Consider the following 24,546-nt stretch of genomic DNA (forward strand, 5'->3'; position numbering starts at 1 on the left):
CATCAACAACACGCACTGATCACCATATTTTGCAGAAACTGGGCTGTACGATATTCGTACCAAGTCAAAAATACTATTCACGTACCTGGCTAGCTCAGTCGGTAGAGCATGAGACTCTTAATCTCAGGGTCGTGGGTTCGAGCCCCACGTTAGGTGATTATTTTCTCTGCCGAAGCACCAACTCACTTCGCAAACAACCATCCGCTTGGAATTTCGAGCAAGCTTGCCACACTGCATAGCTGGTGATACAGAAGACTATGAATTTGTATTCTATCTCTGCCTACACTCTGACCTGTCATCTCAATGACATACCTATTACCGGTGAATTGTACTCCTAAATGGATTGAATAAATTATCATTTTCCGGACAAGAAATAGACAGGCAGAGGCTTCAAGAACAATACTTGCTCCTGGTGGAGCTTGAACTCATAACCTTATCATCTAATTGCTGTATACTGCTGTATAAGTACAACACGCTAACAGATTGCACCACAGGATCCATCAACAACACTCTCACTGATCACCATATTTTGCAGAAACTGGGCTGTACGATATTCGAACCAACTCAAAATCACCATTGAGGTAACTGGCTAGCTCAGTCGGCAGAGCATGAGACTCTTAATCTCAGGGTCGTGGGTTCGAGCTCCACGTTAGGTGATTATTTTCTCTGCCGAAGCACCAACTCACTTCGCAAACATTCTGTAGCTTGGAATTACGAGCAGGCTTGCATAGCTGGTGATCCAGAAGGCTGTGAATTTGTATTCTATCTCTTCCTGCACTCTGACCTGTCATCTCAATGACATACCTATTACCAATGAATTGTACTCCTAAATGGATTGAATAAATTATCATTTTCCGGACAAGAAATAGACAGGCAGAGGCTTCAAGAAGAATACTTGCTCCTGGTGGGCCTTGAACTCATAACCTTCGCATCTAATTCAAATCAAATCAAATCAAATCAAATTTATTTATATATCCCTTCGTACATCAGCTGATATCTCAAAGTGCTGTACAGAAACCCAGCCTAAAACCCCAAACAGCAAGCAATGCAGGTGTAGAAGCACGGTGGCTAGGAAAAACTCCCTAGAAAGGCCAAAACCTAGGAAGAAACCTAGAGAGGAACCAGGCTATGTGGGGTGGCCAGTCCTCTTCTGGCTGTGCCGGGTGGAGATTATAACAAAACATGGTCAAGATGTTCAAATGTTCATAGATGACCAGCATGGTCGAATAATAATAAGGCAGAATAGTTGAAACTGGAGCAGCAGCACAGTCAGGTGGACTGGGGACAGCAAGGAGTCATCATGTCAGGTATTCCTGGGGCATGGTCCTAGGGCTCAGGTCAGTTGAAACTGGAGCAGCAGCACAGCCAGGTGGACTGGGGACAGCAAGGAGTCATCATGTCAGGTAGTCCTGGGGCATAGTCCTAGGGCTCAGGTCCTCCGAGAGAGAGAAAGAGAGAAGGAGAGAATTAGAGAACGCACACTTAGATTCACACAGGACACCGAATAGGACAGGAGAAGTACTCCAGATATAACAAACTGACCCTAGCCCCCCGACACATAAACTACTGCAGCATAAATACTGGAGGCTGAGACAGGAGGGGTCAGGAGACACTGTGGCCCACTCCGAGGACACCCCCGGACAGGGCCAAACAGGAAGGATATAATTGCTGTATACTGCTGTATAAGTACAACACGCTAACAGATTGCACCACAGGATCCATCAACAACACGCACTGATCACCATATTTTACAGAAACTGGGATGTACGATATTCGAACCAACTCAAAATCACCATTGAGGTACCTGGCTAGCTCAGTCGGTAGAGCATGAGACTCTTAATCTCAGGGTCGTGGGTTCGAGCCCCACGTTAGGTGATTATTTTCTCTGCCGAAACACCAACTCACTTCGCAAACAACCATACGCTTGGAATTTCGAGCAAGCTTGCCACACTGCATAGCTGGTGATACCGAAGGCTATGAATTTGTATTGTATCTCAGCCTGCACTCTGACCTGTCATCTCAATGACATACCTATTACCGATGAATTGTACTCCTAAATGGATTGAATAAATTAGCATTTTCCGGACAAGAAATAGACAGGCAGAGGCTTCAAGAACAATACTTGCTCCTGGTGGGGCTTGAACTCATAACCTTATCATCTAATTGCTGTATACTGCTGTATAAGTACAACACGCTAACAGATTGCACCACACGATCCATCAACAACACTCTCACTGATCACCATATTTTGCAGAAACTGGGCTGTACGATATTCGTACCAAGTCAAAAATACTATTGCGGTACCTGGCTAGCTCAGTCGGTAGAGCATGAGACTCTTAATCTTAGGGTCGTGGGTTCGAGCTCCACATTAGGTGATTATTTTCTCTGCCGAAGCACCAACTGACTTCGCAAACAGCCATCCGCTTGGAATTTCGAGCAGTCTTGCAAGCCTGCATAGCTGGTGATACAGAAGGCTATGAATTTGTATTCTATCCCTGCCTGCACTCTGACCTGTCATCTCAATGACATACCTATTACCGATGAATTGTACTCCTAAATGGATTGAATAAATTATCATTTTCCGGGAAAGAAATAGACAAGCAGAGGCTTCCAGAACAATACTTGCTCCTGGTGGGGCTTGAACTCATAACCTTATCATCTAATTGCTGTATACTGCTGTATAAGTACAACACGCTAACAGATTGCACCACAGGATCCATCAACAACACTCTCACTGATCACCATATTTTGCAGAAACTGGGATGTAAGATATTCGAACCAACTCAAAATCACCATCGAGGTACCTGGCTAGCTCAGTCGGTAGAGCATGAGACTCTTAATCTCAGGGTCGTGGTTTCGAGCCCCACGTTGGACTTTCGAGCAAGCTTGCCACACTGCATAGCTGATGATACAGAAGGCTATGCATTTGTATTCTAACTCTGCCTGCACTCTGACCTGTCATCTGAATGACATACCTATTACCGATGAATTGTACTCCTCAATGGATTGAATAAATGATCATTTTCCGGACAAGAAATAGACAGGCAGAGGCTTCAAGAACAATACTTGCTCCTGGTGGGGCTTGAACTCATAACCTTATCATCGTACCAAGTCAAAACCTTATTCGTACCAAGTCAAAAATACTATTGAGGTACCTGGCTAGCTCAGTCGGTAGAGCATGAGACTCTTAATCTCAGGGTCGTGGGTTCGAGCCCCACGTTAGGTGACTATTTTCCCTGCCGAAGCACCAACTCACTTCACAAACAGCCATCCGCTTGGAATTTCGAGCAGGCTTGCCAGCCTGCATGGCTGGTGATACATAGAAGGCTATGAATTTGTATTCTATCTCTGCCTGCACTCTGACCTGTCATCACAATGACATACCTATTACCAATGAATTTTACTCCTAAATGGATTGAATAAATTATCATTTTCCGGACAAGAAATAGACAGGCAGAGGCTTCAAGAACAATACTTGCTCCTGGTGGGGCTTGAACTCATAACCTTATCATCTAATTGCTGTATACTGCTGTATAAGTACAACACGCTAACAGATTGCACCACAGGATCCATCAACAACACGCACTGATCACCATATTTTGCTAAAACTGGGATGTAAGATATTCGAACCAACTCAAAATCACCATCGAGGTACCTGGCTAGCTCAGTCGGTAGAGCATGAGACTCTTAATCTCAGGGTCGTGGTTTCGAGCCCCACGTTGGACTTTCGAGCAAGCTTGCCACACTGCATAGCTGATGATACAGAAGGCTATGAATTTGTGTTCTATCTCTGCCTGCACTCTGACCTGTCATCTCAATGACATACCTATTACCAATGAATTGTACTCCTAAATGGATTGAATAAATTATAATTTTCCGGACAAGAAATAGACAGGCAGAGGCTTCAAGAAGAATACTTGCTCCTGGTGGGCCTTGAACTCATAACCTTCGCATCTAATTGCTGTATACTGCTGTATAAGTACAACACGCTAACAGATTGCACCACAGGATCCATCAACAACACGCACTGATCACCATATTTTGCAGAAACTGGGATGTAAGATATTCGAACTAACTCAAAATCACCATCGAAGTACCTGGCTAGCTCAGTCGGTAGAGCATGAGACTCTTAATCTCAGGGTCGTGGGTTCGAGCCCCACGTTAGGTGATTATTTTCTCTGCCGGAGCACTTCGCAAACAACCATCCGCTTGGAATTTCGAGCAAGCTTGCCACACTGCATATCTGGTGATACAGAAGGCTATGAATTTGTATTCTATCTCTGCCTGCACTCTGACCTGTCATCTCAATGGATTGAATAAATTATCATTTTCCGGACAAGAAATAGACAGGCAGAGGCTTCAAGAAGAATACTTGCTCCTGGTGGGCCTTGAACTCATAACCTTCGCATTTAATTGCTGTATACTGCTGTATAAGTACAACACGCTAACAGATTGCACCACAGGATCCATCAACAACACGCACTGATCACCATATTTTGCAGAAACTGGGATGTACGATATTCGAACCAACTCAAAATCACCATTGAGGCACCTGGCTAGCTCAGTCGGTAGAGCATGAGACTCTTAATCTCAGGGTCGTGGGTTCGAGCCCCACGTTAGGTGATTTTTTTCTCTGCCAAAGCACCAACTCACTTCGCAAACAACCATCCGCTTGGAATTTCGAGCAAGCTTGCCACACTGCATAGCTGGTGATACAGAAGGCTATGAATTTGTATTCTATCTCTGCCTGCACTCTGACCTGTCATCTCAATGACATACCTATTACAGATGAATTGTACTCCTAAATGGATTGAATAAATTATCATTTTCCGGACAAGAAATAGACAGGCAGAGGCTTCAAGAACAATACTTGCTCCTGGTGGGGCTTGAACTCATAACCTTATCATCTAATTGCTGTTTACTGCTGTATAAGTACAACACGCTAACAGATTGCACCACAGGATCCATCAACAACACTCTCACTGATCACCATATTTTGCAGAAACTGGGCTGTACGATATTCGTACCAAGTCAAAACTACTTTTGAGGTACCTGGCTAGCTCAGTCGTTAGAGCATGAGACTCTTAATCTCATGGTCGTGGGTTCGAGCCCCACGTTAGGTGACTTTTTTCCCTGCCGAAGCACCAACTCACTTCACAAACAGCCATCCGCTTGGAATTTCGAGCAGGCTTGCCAGCCTGCATGGCTGGTGATACATAGAAGGCTATGAATTTGTATTCTATCTCTGCCTGCACTCTGACCTGTCATCACAATGACATACCTATTACCAATGAATTTTACTCCTAAATGGATTGAATAAATTATCATTTTCCGGACAAGAAATAGACAGGCAGAGGCTTCAAGAACAATACTTGCTCCTGGTGGGGCTTGAACTCATAACCTTATCATCTAATTGCTGTATACTGCTGTATAAGTACAACACGCTAACAGATTGCACCACAGGATCCATCAACAACACGCACTGATCACCATATTTTGCTAAAACTGGGATGTAAGATATTCGAACCAACTCAAAATCACCATCGAGGTACCTGGCTAGCTCAGTCGGTAGAGCATGAGACTCTTAATCTCAGGGTCGTGGTTTCGAGCCCCACGTTGGACTTTCGAGCAAGCTTGCCACACTGCATAGCTGATGATACAGAAGGCTATGAATTTGTGTTCTATCTCTGCCTGCACTCTGACCTGTCATCTCAATGACATACCTATTACCAATGAATTGTACTCCTAAATGGATTGAATAAATTATAATTTTCCGGACAAGAAATAGACAGGCAGAGGCTTCAAGAAGAATACTTGCTCCTGGTGGGCCTTGAACTCATAACCTTCGCATCTAATTGCTGTATACTGCTGTATAAGTACAACACGCTAACAGATTGCACCACAGGATCCATCAACAACACGCACTGATCACCATATTTTGCAGAAACTGGGATGTAAGATATTCGAACTAACTCAAAATCACCATCGAAGTACCTGGCTAGCTCAGTCGGTAGAGCATGAGACTCTTAATCTCAGGGTCGTGGGTTCGAGCCCCACGTTAGGTGATTATTTTCTCTGCCGGAGCACTTCGCAAACAACCATCCGCTTGGAATTTCGAGCAAGCTTGCCACACTGCATATCTGGTGATACAGAAGGCTATGAATTTGTATTCTATCTCTGCCTGCACTCTGACCTGTCATCTCAATGGATTGAATAAATTATCATTTTCCGGACAAGAAATAGACAGGCAGAGGCTTCAAGAAGAATACTTGCTCCTGGTGGGCCTTGAACTCATAACCTTCGCATTTAATTGCTGTATACTGCTGTATAAGTACAACACGCTAACAGATTGCACCACAGGATCCATCAACAACACGCACTGATCACCATATTTTGCAGAAACTGGGATGTACGATATTCGAACCAACTCAAAATCACCATTGAGGCACCTGGCTAGCTCAGTCGGTAGAGCATGAGACTCTTAATCTCAGGGTCGTGGGTTCGAGCCCCACGTTAGGTGATTTTTTTCTCTGCCAAAGCACCAACTCACTTCGCAAACAACCATCCGCTTGGAATTTCGAGCAAGCTTGCCACACTGCATAGCTGGTGATACAGAAGGCTATGAATTTGTATTCTATCTCTGCCTGCACTCTGACCTGTCATCTCAATGACATACCTATTACAGATGAATTGTACTCCTAAATGGATTGAATAAATTATCATTTTCCGGACAAGAAATAGACAGGCAGAGGCTTCAAGAACAATACTTGCTCCTGGTGGGGCTTGAACTCATAACCTTATCATCTAATTGCTGTTTACTGCTGTATAAGTACAACACGCTAACAGATTGCACCACAGGATCCATCAACAACACTCTCACTGATCACCATATTTTGCAGAAACTGGGCTGTACGATATTCGTACCAAGTCAAAACTACTTTTGAGGTACCTGGCTAGCTCAGTCGTTAGAGCATGAGACTCTTAATCTCATGGTCGTGGGTTCGAGCCCCACGTTAGGTGACTATTTTCTCTGCCGAAGCACCAACTCACTTCGCAAACAGCCATCCGCTTGGAATTTCGAGCAGGCTTACCAGCCTGCATAGCTGGTGATACATAGAAGATACATAGAAGGCTATGAATTTGTATTCTATCTCTGCCTGCACTCTGACCTGTCATCACAATGACATACCTATTACCAATGAATTGTACTCCTAAATGGATTGAATAAATTATCATTTTCCGGACAAGAAATAGACAGGCAGAGGCTTCAAGAAGAATACTTGCTCCTGGTGGGCCTTGAACTCATAACCTTCGCATCTAATTGCTGTATACTGCTGTATAAGTACAACACGCTAACAGATTGCACCACAGGATCCATCAACAACACGCACTGATCACCATATTTTGCAGAAACTGGGATGTAAGATATTCGAACCAACTCAAAATCACCATCGAGGTACCTGGCTAGCTCAGTCGGTAGAGCATGAGACTCTTAATCTCAGGGTCGTGGTTTCGAGCCCCACGTTGGAATTTCGAGCAAGCTTGCCACACTGCATAGCTGGTGATACAGAAGGCTATGAATTTGTATTCTATCTCTGCCTGCACTCTGACCTGTCATCTCAATGACATACCTATTACCAATGAATTGTACTCCTAAATGGATTGAATAAATTATAATTTTCCGGACAAGAAATAGACAGGCAGAGGCTTCAAGAAGAATACTTGCTCCTGGTGGGCCTTGAACTCATAACCTTCGCAAATAATTGCTGGATACTGCTGTATAAGTACGCCATATTTTGCAGAAACTGGGATGTAAGATATTCGAACCAACTCAAAATCACCATCGAGGTACCTGGCTAGCTCAGTCGGTAGAGCATGAGACTCTTAATCTCAGGGTCGTGGTTTCGAGCCCCACGTTGGAATTTCGAGCAAGCTTGCCACACTGCATAGCTGGTGATACAGAAGCCTATGAATTTGTATTCTATCTCTGCCTGCACTCTGACCTGTCATCTCAATGACATACCTATTACCAATGAATTGTACTCCTAAATGGATTGAATAAATTATCATTTTCCGGACAAGAAATAGACAGGCAGAGGCTTCAAGATTAAGAGCATGAGACACTTAATCTCAGGGTCGTGGGTTCGAGCCCCACGTTAGGTGAGTATTTTCTCTGCCGAAGTACCATCACTTCGCAAACAGCCATCCGCTTGGAATTTCGAGCAGGCTTCCCAGCCTGTATAGCTGGTGATACAGAAGGCTATGAATTTGTGTTCTATCTCTGCCTGCACTCTGACCTGTCATCTCAATGACATACCTATTACCAATGAATTGTACTCCTAAATGGATTGAATAAATTATCATTTTCCGGACAAGAAATAGACAGGCAGAGGCTTCAAGAAGAATACTTGCTCCTGGTGGGCCTTGAACTCATAACCTTCGCAAATAATTGCTGGATACTGCTGTATAAGTACAACACGCTAACAGATTGCACCTCAGGATCCATCAACAACACTCTCACTGATCACCATATTTTGCAGAAACTGGGCTGTACGATATTCGTACCAAGTCAAAAATACTACTGAGGTACCTGGTAGCTCAGTCGGTAGAGCATGAGACTCTTAATCTCAGGGTCGTGGGTTCGAGCCCCACGTTAGGTGACTATTTTCTCTGCCGAAGCACCATCACTTCTCAAACAGCCATCCGCTTGGAATTTCGAGCAGGCTTCCCAGCCTGCATAGCTGGTGATACAGAAGGCTATGAATTTGTGTTCTATCTCTGCCTGCACTCTGACCTGTCATCTCAATGACATACCTATTACCAATGAATTGTACTCCTAAATGGATTGAATAAATTATCATTTTCCGGACAAGAAATAGACAGGCAGAGGCTTCAAGAAGAATACTTGCTCCTGGTGGGCCTTGAACTCATAACCTTCGCATTTAATTGCTGTATACTGCTGTATAAGTACAACACGCTAACAGATTGCACCACAGGATCCATCAACAACACGCACTGATCACCATATTTTGCAGAAACTGGGATGTACGATATTCGTACCAGGTCAAAAATACTATTGAGGTACCTGGCTAGCTCAGTTGGTAGAGCATGAGACTCTTAATCTCAGGGTCGTGGTTCGAGCCCCACGTTAGGTGACTATTTTCTCTGCCGAAGCACCAACTCACTTCGCAAACAGCCATCCGCTTGGAATTTCGAGCAAGCTTGCCACACTGCATATCTGGTGATACAGAAGGCTATGAATTTGTATTCTATCTCTGCCTGCACTCTGACCTGTCATCTCAATGGATTGAATAAATTATCATTTTCCGGACAAGAAATAGACAGGCAGAGGCTTCAAGAAGAATACTTGCTCCTGGTGGGCCTTGAACTCATAACCTTCGCATTTAATTGCTGTATACTCCTGTATAAGTACAACACGCTAACAGATTGCACCACAGGATCCATCAACAACACGCACTGATCACCATATTTTGCAGAAACTGGGATGTACGATATTCGAACCAACTCAAAATCACCATTGAGGTACCTGGCTAGCTCAGTCGGTAGAGCATGAGACTCTTAATCTCAGGGTCGTGGGTTCGAACCCCACGTTAGGTGACTTTTTTCTCTGCCAAAGCACCAACTCACTTCGCAAACAACCATCCGCTTGGAATTTCGAGCAAGCTTGCCACACTGCATAGCTGGTGATACAGAAGGCTATGAATTTGTATTCTATCTCTGCCTGCACTCTGACCTGTCATCTCAATGACATACCTATTACAGATGAATTGTACTCCTAAATGGATTGAATAAATTATCATTTTCCGGACAAGAAATAGACAGGCAGAGGCTTCAAGAACAATACTTGCTCCTGGTGGGGCTTGAACTCATAACCTTATCATCTAATTTCTGTTTACTGCTGTATAAGTACAACACGCTAACAGATTGCACCACAGGATCCATCAACAACACTCTCACTGATCACCATATTTTGCAGAAACTGGGCTGTACGATATTCGTACCAAGTCAAAACTACTTTTGAGGTACCTGGCTAGCTCAGTCGTTAGACCATGAGACTCTTAATCTCATGGTTGTGGGTTCGAGCCCCACGTTAGGTGACTATTTTCTCTGCCGAAGCACCAACTCACTTCGCAAACAGCCATCCGCTTGGAATTTCGAGCAGGCTTCCCAGCCTGCATAGCTGGTGAAGGCTATGAATTTGTGTTCTATCTCTGCCTGCACTCTGACCTGTCATCTCAATGACATACCTATTACCAATGAATTGTACTCCTAAATGGATTGAATAAATTATCATTTTCCGGACAAGAAATAGACAGGCAGAGGCTTCAAGAAGAATACTTGCTCCTGGTGGGCCTTGAACTCATAACCTTCGCAAATAATTGCTGGATACTGCTGTATAAGTACAACACGCTAACAGATTGCACCACAGGATCCATCAACAACACGCACTGATCACCATATTTTGCAGAAACTGGGATGTAAGATATTCGAACCAACTCAAAATCACCATCGAGGTACCTGGCTAGCTCAGTCGGTAGAGCATGAGACTCTTAATCTCAGGGTCGTGGTTTCGAGCCCCACGTTGGAATTTCGAGCAAGCTTGCCACACTGCATAGCTCGTGATACAGAAGGCTATGAATTTGTATTCTATCTCTGCCTGCACTCTGACCTGTCATCTCAATGACATACCTATTACCAATGAATTGTACTCCTAAATGGATTGAATAAATTATCATTTTCCGGACAAGAAATAGACAGGCAGAGGCTTCAAGAAGAATACTTGCTCCTGGTGGGCCTTGAACTCATAACCTTCGCAAATAATTGCTGGATACTGCTGTATAAGTACAACACGCTAACAGATTGCACCTCAGGATCCATCAACAACACTCTCACTGATCACCATATTTTGCAGAAACTGGGCTGTACGATATTCGTACCAAGTCAAAAATACTACTGAGGTACCTGGCTAGCTCAGTCGGTAGAGCATGAGACTCTTAATCTCAGGGTCGTGGGTTCGAGCCCCACGTTAGGTGACTATTTTCTCTGCCGAAGCACCATCACTTCGCAAACAGCCATCCGCTTGGAATTTCGAGCAGGCTTCCCAGCCTGTATAGCTGGTGATACAGAAGGCTATGAATTTGTGTTCTATCTCTGCCTGCACTCTGACCTGTCATCTCAATGACATACCTATTACCAATGAATTGTACTCCTAAATGGATTGAATAAATTATCATTTTCCGGACAAGAAATAGACAGGCAGAGGCTTCAAGAAGAATACTTGCTCCTGGTGGGCCTTGAACTCATAACCTTCGCAAATAATTGCTGGATACTGCTGTATAAGTACGCCATATTTTGCAGAAACTGGGATGTAAGATATTCGAACCAACTCAAAATCACCATCGAGGTACCTGGCTAGCTCAGTCGGTAGAGCATGAGACTCTTAATCTCAGGGTCGTGGTTTCGAGCCCCACGTTGGAATTTCGAGCAAGCTTGCCACACTGCATAGCTGGTGATACAGAAGCCTATGAATTTGTATTCTATCTCTGCCTGCACTCTGACCTGTCATCTCAATGACATACCTATTACCAATGAATTGTACTCCTAAATGGATTGAATAAATTATCATTTTCCGGACAAGAAATAGACAGGCAGAGGCTTCAAGATTAAGAGCATGAGACTCTTAATCTCAGGGTCGTGGGTTCGAGCCCCACGTTAGGTGAGTATTTTCTCTGCCGAAGTACCATCACTTCGCAAACAGCCATCCGCTTGGAATTTCGAGCAGGCTTCCCAGCCTGTATAGCTGGTGATACAGAAGGCTATGAATTTGTGTTCTATCTCTGCCTGCACTCTGACCTGTCATCTCAATGACATACCTATTACCAATGAATTGTACTCCTAAATGGATTGAATAAATTATCATTTTCCGGACAAGAAATAGACAGGCAGAGGCTTCAAGAAGAATACTTGCTCCTGGTGGGCCTTGAACTCATAACCTTCGCAAATAATTGCTGGATACTGCTGTATAAGTACGCCATATTTTGCAGAAACTGGGATGTAAGATATTCGAACCAACTCAAAATCACCATCGAGGTACCTGGCTAGCTCAGTCGGTAGAGCATGAGACTCTTAATCTCAGGGTCGTGGTTTCGAGCCCCACGTTGGAATTTCGAGCAAGCTTGCCACACTGCATAGCTGGTGATACAGAAGCCTATGAATTTGTATTCTATCTCTGCCTGCACTCTGACCTGTCATCTCAATGACATACCTATTACCAATGAATTGTACTCCTAAATGGATTGAATAAATTATCATTTTCCGGACAAGAAATAGACAGGCAGAGGCTTCAAGATTAAGAGCATGAGACTCTTAATCTCAGGGTCGTCGGTTCGAGCCCCACGTTAGGTGAGTATTTTCTCTGCCGAAGTACCATCACTTCGCAAACAGCCATCCGCTTGGAATTTCGAGCAGGCTTCCCAGCCTGTATAGCTGGTGATACAGAAGGCTATGAATTTGTGTTCTATCTCTGCCTGCACTCTGACCTGTCATCTCAATGACATACCTATTACCAATGAATTGTACTCCTAAATGGATTGAATAAATTATCATTTTCCGGACAAGAAATAGACAGGCAGAGGCTTCAAGAAGAATACTTGCTCCTGGTGGGCCTTGAACTCATAACCTTCGCAAATAATTGCTGGATACTGCTGTATAAGTACAACACGCTAACAGATTGCACCTCAGGATCCATCAACAACACTCTCACTGATCACCATATTTTGCAGAAACTGGGCTGTACGATATTCGTACCAAGTCAAAAATACTACTGAGGTACCTGGCTAGCTCAGTCGGTAGAGCATGAGACTCTTAATCTCAGGGTCGTGGGTTCGAGCCCCACGTTAGGTGACTATTTTCTCTGCCGAAGCACCATCACTTCTCAAACAGCCATCCGCTTGGAATTTCGAGCAGGCTTCCCAGCCTGCATAGCTGGTGATACAGAAGGCTATGAATTTGTGTTCTATCTCTGCCTGCACTCTGACCTGTCATCTCAATGACATACCTATTACCAATGAATTGTACTCCTAAATGGATTGAATAAATTATCATTTTCCGGACAAGAAATAGACAGGCAGAGGCTTCAAGAAGAATACTTGCTCCTGGTGGGCCTTGAACTCATAACCTTCGCATTTAATTGCTGTATACTGCTGTATAAGTACAACACGCTAACAGATTGCACCACAGGATCCATCAACAACACGCACTGATCACCATATTTTGCAGAAACTGGGATGTACGATATTCGTACCAGGTCAAAAATACTATTGAGGTACCTGGCTAGCTCAGTTGGTAGAGCATGAGACTCTTAATCTCAGGGTCGTGGTTCGAGCCCCACGTTAGGTGACTATTTTCTCTGCCGAAGCACCAACTCACTTCGCAAACAGCCATCCGCTTGGAATTTCGAGCAAGCTTGCCACACTGCATATCTGGTGATACAGAAGGCTATGAATTTGTATTCTATCTCTGCCTGCACTCTGACCTGTCATCTCAATGGATTGAATAAATTATCATTTTCCGGACAAGAAATAGACAGGCAGAGGCTTCAAGAAGAATACTTGCTCCTGGTGGGCCTTGAACTCATAACCTTCGCATTTAATTGCTGTATACTCCTGTATAAGTACAACACGCTAACAGATTGCACCACAGGATCCATCAACAACACGCACTGATCACCATATTTTGCAGAAACTGGGATGTACGATATTCGAACCAACTCAAAATCACCATTGAGGTACCTGGCTAGCTCAGTCGGTAGAGCATGAGACTCTTAATCTCAGGGTCGTGGGTTCGAACCCCACGTTAGGTGACTTTTTTCTCTGCCAAAGCACCAACTCACTTCGCAAACAACCATCCGCTTGGAATTTCGAGCAAGCTTGCCACACTGCATAGCTGGTGATACAGAAGGCTATGAATTTGTATTCTATCTCTGCCTGCACTCTGACCTGTCATCTCAATGACATACCTATTACAGATGAATTGTACTCCTAAATGGATTGAATAAATTATCATTTTCCGGACAAGAAATAGACAGGCAGAGGCTTCAAGAACAATACTTGCTCCTGGTGGGGCTTGAACTCATAACCTTATCATCTAATTTCTGTTTACTGCTGTATAAGTACAACACGCTAACAGATTGCACCACAGGATCCATCAACAACACTCTCACTGATCACCATATTTTGCAGAAACTGGGCTGTACGATATTCGTACCAAGTCAAAACTACTTTTGAGGTACCTGGCTAGCTCAGTCGTTAGACCATGAGACTCTTAATCTCATGGTTGTGGGTTCGAGCCCCACGTTAGGTGACTATTTTCTCTGCCGAAGCACCAACCCACTTCGCAAACAGCCATCCGCTTGGAATTTCGAGCAGGCTTACCAGCCTGCATAGCTGGTGATACATAGAAGATACATAGAAGGCTATGAATTTGTATTCTATCTCTGCCTGTACTCTGACCTGTCATCACAATGACATACCTATTACCAATGAATTGTACTCCTAAATGGCTTGAATAAATTATCATTTTCCGGACAAGAAATAGACAGGCAGAGGCTTCAAGAAGAATACTTGCTCCTGGTGGGCCTTGAACTCATAACCTTCGCAAATAATTGCTGGATACTGCTGTATAAGTACAACACGCTAACAGATTGCACCACAGGATCCATCAACAACACTCTCACTGATCACCATATTTTGCAGAAACTGGGCTGTACGATATTCGTACAAAGTCAAAAATACTATTGAGGTACCTGGCTAGCTCAGTCGGTAGAGCATGAGACTCTTAATCTCATGGTCGTGGGTTCGAGCCCCACGTTAGGTGACTATTTTCTCTGCCGAAGCACCAACTCACTTCGCAAACAGCCATCCGCTTGGAATTTCGAGCAGGCTTACCAGCCTGCATAGCTGGTGATACATAGAAGATACATAGAAGGCTATGAATTTGTATTCTATCTCTGCCTGCACTCTGACCTGTCATCACAATGACATACCTATTACCAATGAATTGTACTCCTAAATGGCTTGAATAAATTATCATTTTCCGGACAAGAAATAGACAGGCAGAGGCTTCAAGAAGAATACTTGCTCCTGGTGGGCCTTGAACTCATAACATTCGCATCTAATTGCTGTATACTGCTGTATAAGTACAACACGCTAACAGATTGCACCACAGGATCCATCAACAACACGCACTGATCACCATATTTTGCAGAAACTGGGATGTAAGATATTCGAACCAACTCAAAATCACCATCGAGGTACCTGGCTAGCTCAGTCGGTAGAGCATGAGACTCTTAATCTCAGGGTCGTGGTTTCGAGCCCCACGTTGGAATTTCGAGCAAGCTTGCCACACTGCATAGCTGGTGATACAGAAGGCTATGAATTTGTATTCTATCTCTGCCTGCACTCTGACCTGTCATCTCAATGACATACCTATTACCAATGAATTGTACTCCTAAATGGATTGAATAAATTATAATTTTCCGGACAAGAAATAGACAGGCAGAGGCTTCAAGAAGAATACTTGCTCCTGGTGGGCCTTGAACTCATAACCTTCGCAAATAATTGCTGGATACTGCTGTATAAGTACAACACGCTAACAGATTGCACCTCAGGATCCATCAACAACACTCTCACTGATCACCATATTTTGCAGAAACTGGGCTGTACGATATTCGTACCAAGTCAAAAATACTACTGAGGTACCTGGCTAGCTCAGTCGGTAGAGCATGAGACTCTTAATCTCAGGGTCGTGGGTTCGAGCCCCACGTTAGGTGACTATTTTCTCTGCCGAAGCACCATCACTTCGCAAACAGCCATCCGCTTGGAATTTCGAGCAGGCTTCCCAGCCTGCATAGCTGGTGATACAGAAGGCTATGAATTTGTGTTCTATCTCTGCCTGCACTCTGACCTGTCATCTCAATGACATACCTATTACCAATGAATTGTACTCTTAAATGGATTGAATAAATTATCATTTTCCGGACAAGAAATAGACAGGCAGAGGCTTCAAGAAGAATACTTGCTCCTGGTGGGCCTTGAACTCATAACCTTCGCAAATAATTGCTGGATACTGCTGTATAAGTACAACACGCTAACAGATTGCACCACAGGATCCATCAACAACACTCTCACTGATCACCATATTTTGCAGAAACTGGGCTGTACGATATTCGTACAAAGTCAAAAATACTATTGAGGTACCTGGCTAGCTCAGTCGGTAGAGCATGAGACTCTTTTCGAGCAAGCTTGCCACACTGCATAGCTGGTGATACAGAAGGCTATGAATTTGTATTCTATCTCTGCCTGCACTCTGACCTGTCATCTCAATGACATACCTATTACAGATGAATTGTACTCCTAAATGGATTGAATAAATTATTTTCCGGACAAGAAATAGACAGACAGAGGCTTCAAGAACAATACTTGCTCCTGGTGGGGCTTGAACTCATAACCTTATCATCTAATTGCTGTATACTGCTGTATAAGTACAACACGCTAACAGATTGCACCACAGGATCCATCAACAACACTCTCACTGATCACCATATTATGAGACTCTTAATCTCAGGGTTGTGGGTTCGAGCCCCACGTTAGGTGACTATTTTCCCTGCCGAAGCACCAACTCACTTCACAAACAGCCATCCGCTTGGAATTTAGCGAAATGCTTGTGCTTCTAGTTCCGACAATGCAGTAATAACAAGTAATCTAACTAACAATTCCAAAACTACTGTCTTGTACACAGTGTAAGGGGATAAAGAATATGTACATAAGGATATATGAATGAGTGATGGTACAGAGCAGCATAGGCAAGATACAGTAGATGGTATCGAGTACAGTATGTACAAATGAGATGAGTATGTAAACAAAGTGGCATAGTTTAAAGTGGCTAGTGATACATGTATTACATAAGGATACAGTCGATGATATAGAGTACAGTATATACGTATGCATATGAGATGAATAATGTAGGGTAAGTAACATTATATAAGGTAGCATTGTTTAAAGTGGCTAGGGATATATTTACATCATTTCCCATCAATTCCCATTATTAAAGTGGCTGGAGTTGAGTCAGTGTCAGTGTGTTGGCAGCAGCCACTCAGTGTTAGTGGTGGCTGTTTAACAGTCTGATGGCCTTGAGATAGAAGCTGTTTTTCAGTCTCTCGGTCCCAGCTTTGATGCACCTGTACTGACCTCGCCTTCTGGATGATAGCGGGGTGAACAGGCAGTGGCTCGGGTGGTTGATGTCCTTGATGATCTTTATGGCCTTCCTGTGACATCGGGTGGTGTAGGTGTCCTGGAGGGCAGGTAGTTTGCCCCCGGTGATGCGTTGTGCAGACCTCACTACCCTCTGGAGAGCCTTACGGTTGAGGGCGGTGCAGTTGCCATACCAGGCGGTGATACAGCCCGCCAGGATGCTCTCGATTGTGCATCTGTAGAAGTTTGTGAGTGCTTTTGGTGACAAGCCGAATTTCTTCAGCCTCCTGAGGTTGAAGAGGCGCTGCTGCGCCTTCTTCACGATGCTGTCTGTGTGAGTGGACCAATTCAGTTTGTCTGTGATGTGTATGCCGAGGAACTTAAAACTTGCTACCCTCTCCACTACTGTTCCATCGATGTGGATAGGGGGGTGTTCCCTCTGCTGTTTCCTGAAGTCCACAATCATCTCCTTAGTTTTGTTGACGTTGAGTGTGAGGTTATTTTCCTGACACCACACTCCGAGGGCCCTCACCTCCTCCCTGTAGGCCGTCTCGTCGTTGTTGGTAATCAAGCCTACCACTGTTGTGTCGTCCGCAAACTTGATGATTGAGATGGAGGCATGCGTGGCCACGCAGTCGTGGGTGAACAGGGAGTACAGGAGAGGGCTCAGAACGCACCCTTGTGGGGCCCCAGTGTTGAGGATCAGCGGGGAGGAGATGTTGTTGCCTACCCTCACCACCTGGGGGCGGCCCGTCAGGAAGTCCAGTACCCAGTTGCACAGGGCGGGGTCGAGACCCAGGGTCTCGAGCTTGATGACGAGCTTGGAGGGTACTATGGTGTTGAATGCCGAGCTGTAGTCGATGAACAGCATTCTCACATAGGTATTCCTCTTGTCCAGATGGGTTAGGGCAGTGTGCAGTGTGGTTGAGATTGCATCGTCTGTGGACCTATTTGGGCGGTAAGCAAATTGGAGTGGGTCTAGGGTGTCAGGTAGGGTGGAGGTGATATGGTCCTTGACTAGTCTCTCAAAGCACTTCATGATGACGGATGTGAGTGCTACGGGGCGGTAGTCGTTTAGCTCAGTTACCTTAGCTTTCTTGGGAACAGGAACAATGGTGGCCCTCTTGAAGCATGTGGGAACAGCAGACTGGTATAGGGATTGATTGAATATGTCCGTAAACACACCGGCCAGCTGGTCTGCGCATGCTCTGAGGGCGCGGCTGGGGATGCCGTACCTATTACCAATGAATTGTACTCCTAAATGGATTGAATAAATTATCCTTTTCCGGACAAGAACTAGACAGGCAGAGGCTTCAAGAAGAATACTTGCACCTGGTGGGCCTTGAACTCATAACCTTCGCATCTAATTGCTGTATACTGCTGTATAAGTACAACACGCTAACAGATTGCACCACAGGATCCATTAACAACACGCACTGATCACCATATTTTGCAGAAACTGGGATGTAAGATATTCGAACCAACTCAAAATCACCATTGAGCTACCTGGCTAGCTCAGTCGGTAGAGCATGAGACTCTTAATCTCAGGGTCGTGTGTTCGAGCCCCACGTTAGGTGATTATTTTCTCTGCCGAAGCACCAACTCACTTCGCAAACAACCATCCGCTTGGAATTTCGAGCAGGCTTGCCACCCTGCATAGTTGGTGATACAGAAGGCTATGAATTTGTATTCTAGCTCTGCCTGCACTCTGACCTGTCGTCTGAATGACATACCTATTACCAATGAATTGTACTCCTAAATGGCTTGAATAAACTATCATTTTCCGGACAAGAAATAGACAGGCAGAGGCTTCAAGAAGAATACTTTCTCCTGGTTGGGCTTTAACTCATAACCTTGTCATCTAATTGCTGTATACTGCTGTATAAGTACAACACGCTAACAGATTGCACCACAGGATCCATCAACAACACTCACTATTCACCATATTTTGCAGAAACTGGGATGTACGATATTCAAACCAAGTCAAGATCACCATTGAGGCACCTGGCTAGCTCAGTCGGTAGAGCATGAGACTCTTAATCTCAGGGTCGTGTGTTCGAGCCCCACGTTAGGTGATTATTTTCTCTGCCGAAGCACCAACTCACTTCGCAAACAACCATCCGTTTGGAATTTCGAGCAGGCTTGTCACCCTGCATAGTTGGTGATACAGAAGGCTATGAATTTATACCTCTGCCTGCACTCTGACCTGTCATCTGAATGACTTACCAATGAATTGTACTCCTAAATGGCATGAATAAATGCCCCTTTTCTGCACAAGAAATAGACAGGCAGAGGCTTCAAGAAGAATACTTGCTCCTGGTGGGCCTTGAACTCATAACCTTCGCATCTAATTGCTGTATACTGCTGTATAAGTACAACACGCTAGCAGATTGCACCACAGGATCCATCAACAACACTCACTGATCACCATATTTTGCAGAAACTGGGATGTACGATATTCAAACCAAGTCAAAATTTACCATTGAGGCACCTGGCTAGCTCAGTCGGTAGAGCATGAGACTCTTAATCTCAGGGTCAGGGTCGTGGGTTCGAGCCCCAAGTTAGGTGATTATTTTCTCTGCCGAAGCACCAACTCACTTCGCAAACAACAATCCGCTTGGAATTTCGAGCAGGCTTGTCACCCTGCATAGTTGGTGATACAGAAGTCTATGAATTTGTATTCTAGCTCTGCCTGCACTCTGACCTGTCATCTGAATGACATACCTATTACCAATGAATTGTACTCCTAAATGGCTTGAATAAATGCTCCTTTTCTGCACAAGAAATAGACAGGCAGAGGCTTCAAGAAGAATACTTGCACCTGGTGGGGCTTGAACTCATAACCTTCGCATCTAATTGCTGTATACTGCTGTATAAGTACAACACGCTAGCAGATTGCACCACAGGATCCATCAACAACACTCACTGATCACCATATTTTGCAGAAACTGGGATGTAAGATATTCGAACCAAGTCAAAATTTACCATTGAGGCACCTGGCTAGCTCAGTCGGTAGAGCATGAGACTCTTAATCTCAGGGTCGTGGGTTCGAGCCCCAAGAAGAATACTTGCTCCTGGTGGGGCTTGAACTCATAACCTTGTTATCTAATTGCTGTATACTGCTGTACAAGTACAACACTCTAACAGATTGCACCACAGGATCCATCAACAACAATCACTGATCACCATATTTTGCAGAAACTGGGATGTACGATATTCAAACCAAGTCAAAATCACTATTGAGGCACCTGGCTAGCTCAGTCGGTAGAGCATTAGACTCTTAATCTCAGGGTCGTGGGTTCGTGCCCCACGTTAGTTGATTATTTTCTCTGCCGAAGCACCAACTCACTTCGCAAACAACCATCCGCTTGGAATTTCGAGCAGGCTTGCCACCCTGCATAGTTGGTGATACAGAAGGCTATGAATTTGTATTCTAGCTCTGCCTGCACTCTGACCTGTCGTCTGAATGACATACCTATTACCAATGAATTGTACTCCTAAATGGCTTGAATAAATTATCATTTTCCGGACAAGAAATAGACAGGCAGAGGCTTCAAGAACAATACTTGCTCCTGGTGGGGCTTGAACTCATAACCTTATCATCTAATTGCTGTTTACTGCTGTATAAGTACAACACGCTAACAGATTGCACCACAGGATCCATCAACAACACTCTCACTGATCACCATATTTTGCAGAAACTGGGCTGTACGATATTCGTACCAAGTCAAAACTACTTTTGAGGTACCTGGCTAGCTCATTCGTTAGAGCATGAGACTCTTAATCTCATGGTCGTGGGTTCGAGCCCCACGTTAGGTGACTATTTTCTCTGCCGAAGCACCAACTCACTTCGCAAACAGCCATCCGCTTGGAATTTCGAGCAGGCTTACCAGCCTGCATAGCTGGTGATACATAGAAGATACATAGAAGGCTATGAATTTGTATTCTATCTCTGCCTGCACTCTGACCTGTCATCACAATGACATACCTATTACCAATGAATTGTACTCCTAAATGGATTGAATAAATTATCATTTTCCGGACAAGAAATAGACAGGCAGAGGCTTCAAGAAGAATACTTGCTCCTGGTGGGCCTTGAACTCATAACATTCGCATCTAATTGCTGTATACTGCTGTATAAGTACAACACGCTAACAGATTGCACCACAGGATCCATCAACAACACGCACTGATCACCATATTTTGCAGAAACTGGGATGTAAGATATTCGAACCAACTCAAAATCACCATCGAGGTACCTGGCTAGCTCAGTCGGTAGAGCATGAGACTCTTAATCTCAGGGTCGTGGTTTCGAGCCCCACGTTGGAATTTCGAGCAAGCTTGCCACACTGCATAGCTGGTGATACAGAAGGCTATGAATTTGTATTCTATCTCTGCCTGCACTCTGACCTGTCATCTCAATGACATACCTATTACCAATGAATTGTACTCCTAAATGGATTGAATAAATTATAATTTTCCGGACAAGAAATAGACAGGCAGAGGCTTCAAGAAGAATACTTGCTCCTGGTGGGCCTTGAACTCATAACCTTCGCAAATAATTGCTGGATACTGCTGTATAAGTACAACACGCTAACAGATTGCACCTCAGGATCCATCAACAACACTCTCACTGATCACCATATTTTGCAGAAACTGGGCTGTACGATATTCGTACCAAGTCAAAAATACTACTGAGGTACCTGGCTAGCTCAGTCGGTAGAGCATGAGACTCTTAATCTCAGGGTCGTGGGTTCGAGCCCCACGTTAGGTGACTATTTTCTCTGCCGAAGCACCATCACTTCGCAAACAGCCATCCGCTTGGAATTTCGAGCAGGCTTCCCAGCCTGCATAGCTGGTGATACAGAAGGCTATGAATTTGTGTTCTATCTCTGCCTGCACTCTGACCTGTCATCTCAATGACATACCTATTACCAATGAATTGTACTCTTAAATGGATTGAATAAATTATCATTTTCCGGACAAGAAATAGACAGGCAGAGGCTTCAAGAAGAATACTTGCTCCTGGTGGGCCTTGAACTCATAACCTTCGCAAATAATTGCTGGATACTGCTGTATAAGTACAACACGCTAACAGATTGCACCACAGGATCCATCAACAACACTCTCACTGATCACCATATTTTGCAGAAACTGGGCTGTACGATATTCGTACAAAGTCAAAAATACTATTGAGGTACCTGGCTAGCTCAGTCGGTAGAGCATGAGACTCTTTTCGAGCAAGCTTGCCACACTGCATAGCTGGTGATACAGAAGGCTATGAATTTGTATTCTATCTCTGCCTGCACTCTGACCTGTCATCTCAATGACATACCTATTACAGATGAATTGTACTCCTAAATGGATTGAATAAATTATTTTCCGGACAAGAAATAGACAGACAGAGGCTTCAAGAACAATACTTGCTCCTGGTGGGGCTTGAACTCATAACCTTATCATCTAATTGCTGTATACTGCTGTATAAGTACAACACGCTAACAGATTGCACCACAGGATCCATCAACAACACTCTCACTGATCACCATATTATGAGACTCTTAATCTCAGGGTTGTGGGTTCGAGCCCCACGTTAGGTGACTATTTTCCCTGCCGAAGCACCAACTCACTTCACAAACAGCCATCCGCTTGGAATTTAGCGAAATGCTTGTGCTTCTAGTTCCGACAATGCAGTAATAACAAGTAATCTAACTAACAATTCCAAAACTACTGTCTTGTACACAGTGTAAGGGGATAAAGAATATGTACATAAGGATATATGAATGAGTGATGGTACAGAGCAGCATAGGCAAGATACAGTAGATGGTATCGAGTACAGTATGTACAAATGAGATGAGTATGTAAACAAAGTGGCATAGTTTAAAGTGGCTAGTGATACATGTATTACATAAGGATACAGTCGATGATATAGAGTACAGTATATACGTATGCATATGAGATTAATAATGTAGGGTAAGTAACATTATATAAGGTAGCATTGTTTAAAGTGGCTAGGGATATATTTACATCATTTCCCATCAATTCCCATTATTAAAGTGGCTGGAGTTGAGTCAGTGTCAGTGTGTTGGCAGCAGCCACTCAGTGTTAGTGGTGGCTGTTTAACAGTCTGATGGCCTTGAGATAGAAGCTGTTTTTCAGTCTCTCGGTCCCAGCTTTGATGCACCTGTACTGACCTCGCCTTCTGGATGATAGCGGGGTGAACAGGCAGTGGCTCGGGTGGTTGATGTCCTTGATGATCTTTATGGCCTTCCTGTGACATCGGGTGGTGTAGGTGTCCTGGAGGGCAGGTAGTTTGCCCCCGGTGATGCGTTGTGCAGACCTCACTACCCTCTGGAGAGCCTTACAGTTGAGGGCGGTGCAGTTGCCATACCAGGCGGTGATACAGCCCGCCAGGATGCTCTCGATTGTGCATCTGTAGAAGTTTGTGAGTGCTTTTGGTGACAAGCCGAATTTCTTCAGCCTCCTGAGGTTGAAGAGGCGCTGCTGCGCCTTCTTCACGATGCTGTCTGTGTGAGTGGACCAATTCAGTTTGTCTGTGATGTGTATGCCGAGGAACTTAAAACTTGCTACCCTCTCCACTACTGTTCCATCGATGTGGATAGGGGGCTGTTCCCTCTGCTGTTTCCTGAAGTCCACAATCATCTCCTTAGTTTTGTTGACGTTGAGTGTGAGGTTATTTTCCTGACACCACACTCCGAGGGCCCTCACCTCCTCCCTGTAGGCCGTCTCGTCGTTGTTGGTAATCAAGCCTACCACTGTTGTGTCGTCCGCAAACTTGATGATTGAGATGGAGGCATGCGTGGCCACGCAGTCGTGGGTGAACAGGGAGTACAGGAGAGGGCTCAGAACGCACCCTTGTGGGGCCCCAGTGTTGAGGATCAGCGGGGAGGAGATGTTGTTGCCTACCCTCACCACCTGGGGGCGGCCCGTCAGGAAGTCCAGTACCCAGTTGCACAGGGCGGGGTCGAGACCCAGGGTCTCGAGCTTGATGACGAGCTTGGAGGGTACTATGGTGTTGAATGCCGAGCTGTAGTCGATGAACAGCATTCTCACATAGGTATTCCTCTTGTCCAGATGGGTTAGGGCAGTGTGCAGTGTGGTTGAGATTGCATCGTCTGTGGACCTATTTGGGCGGTAAGCAAATTGGAGTGGGTCTAGGGTGTCAGGTAGGGTGGAGGTGATATGGTCCTTGACTAGTCTCTCAAAGCACTTCATGATGACGGATGTGAGTGCTACGGGGCGGTAGTCGTTTAGCTCA

At 44.6% G+C, this 24,546-nt stretch overlaps 3 non-coding genes across 3 annotated transcripts; all 3 read left to right on the top strand.

The window, feature by feature from the left end:
* Nucleotides 1–9,545: 9,545 nt before the first annotated feature.
* trnak-cuu (transfer RNA lysine (anticodon CUU)) lies at nucleotides 9,546–9,618 on the top strand. The gene has a single exon. It is a non-coding gene; the product is annotated as a tRNA-Lys (tRNA).
* A 4,191-nt stretch (nucleotides 9,619–13,809) lies between these two features.
* On the top strand, nucleotides 13,810–13,882 carry trnak-cuu (transfer RNA lysine (anticodon CUU)). The gene has a single exon. It is a non-coding gene; the product is annotated as a tRNA-Lys (tRNA).
* Nucleotides 13,883–14,822: 940 nt separating this feature from the next.
* On the top strand, nucleotides 14,823–14,895 carry trnak-cuu (transfer RNA lysine (anticodon CUU)). Its single transcript has one exon. It is a non-coding gene; the product is annotated as a tRNA-Lys (tRNA).
* Nucleotides 14,896–24,546: the final 9,651 nt, after the last annotated feature.

This window comes from Oncorhynchus clarkii, unplaced genomic scaffold, assembly GCF_045791955.1.
Source record: "Oncorhynchus clarkii lewisi isolate Uvic-CL-2024 unplaced genomic scaffold, UVic_Ocla_1.0 unplaced_contig_9804_pilon_pilon, whole genome shotgun sequence".
Taxonomy (NCBI): domain Eukaryota; kingdom Metazoa; phylum Chordata; class Actinopteri; order Salmoniformes; family Salmonidae; genus Oncorhynchus; species Oncorhynchus clarkii.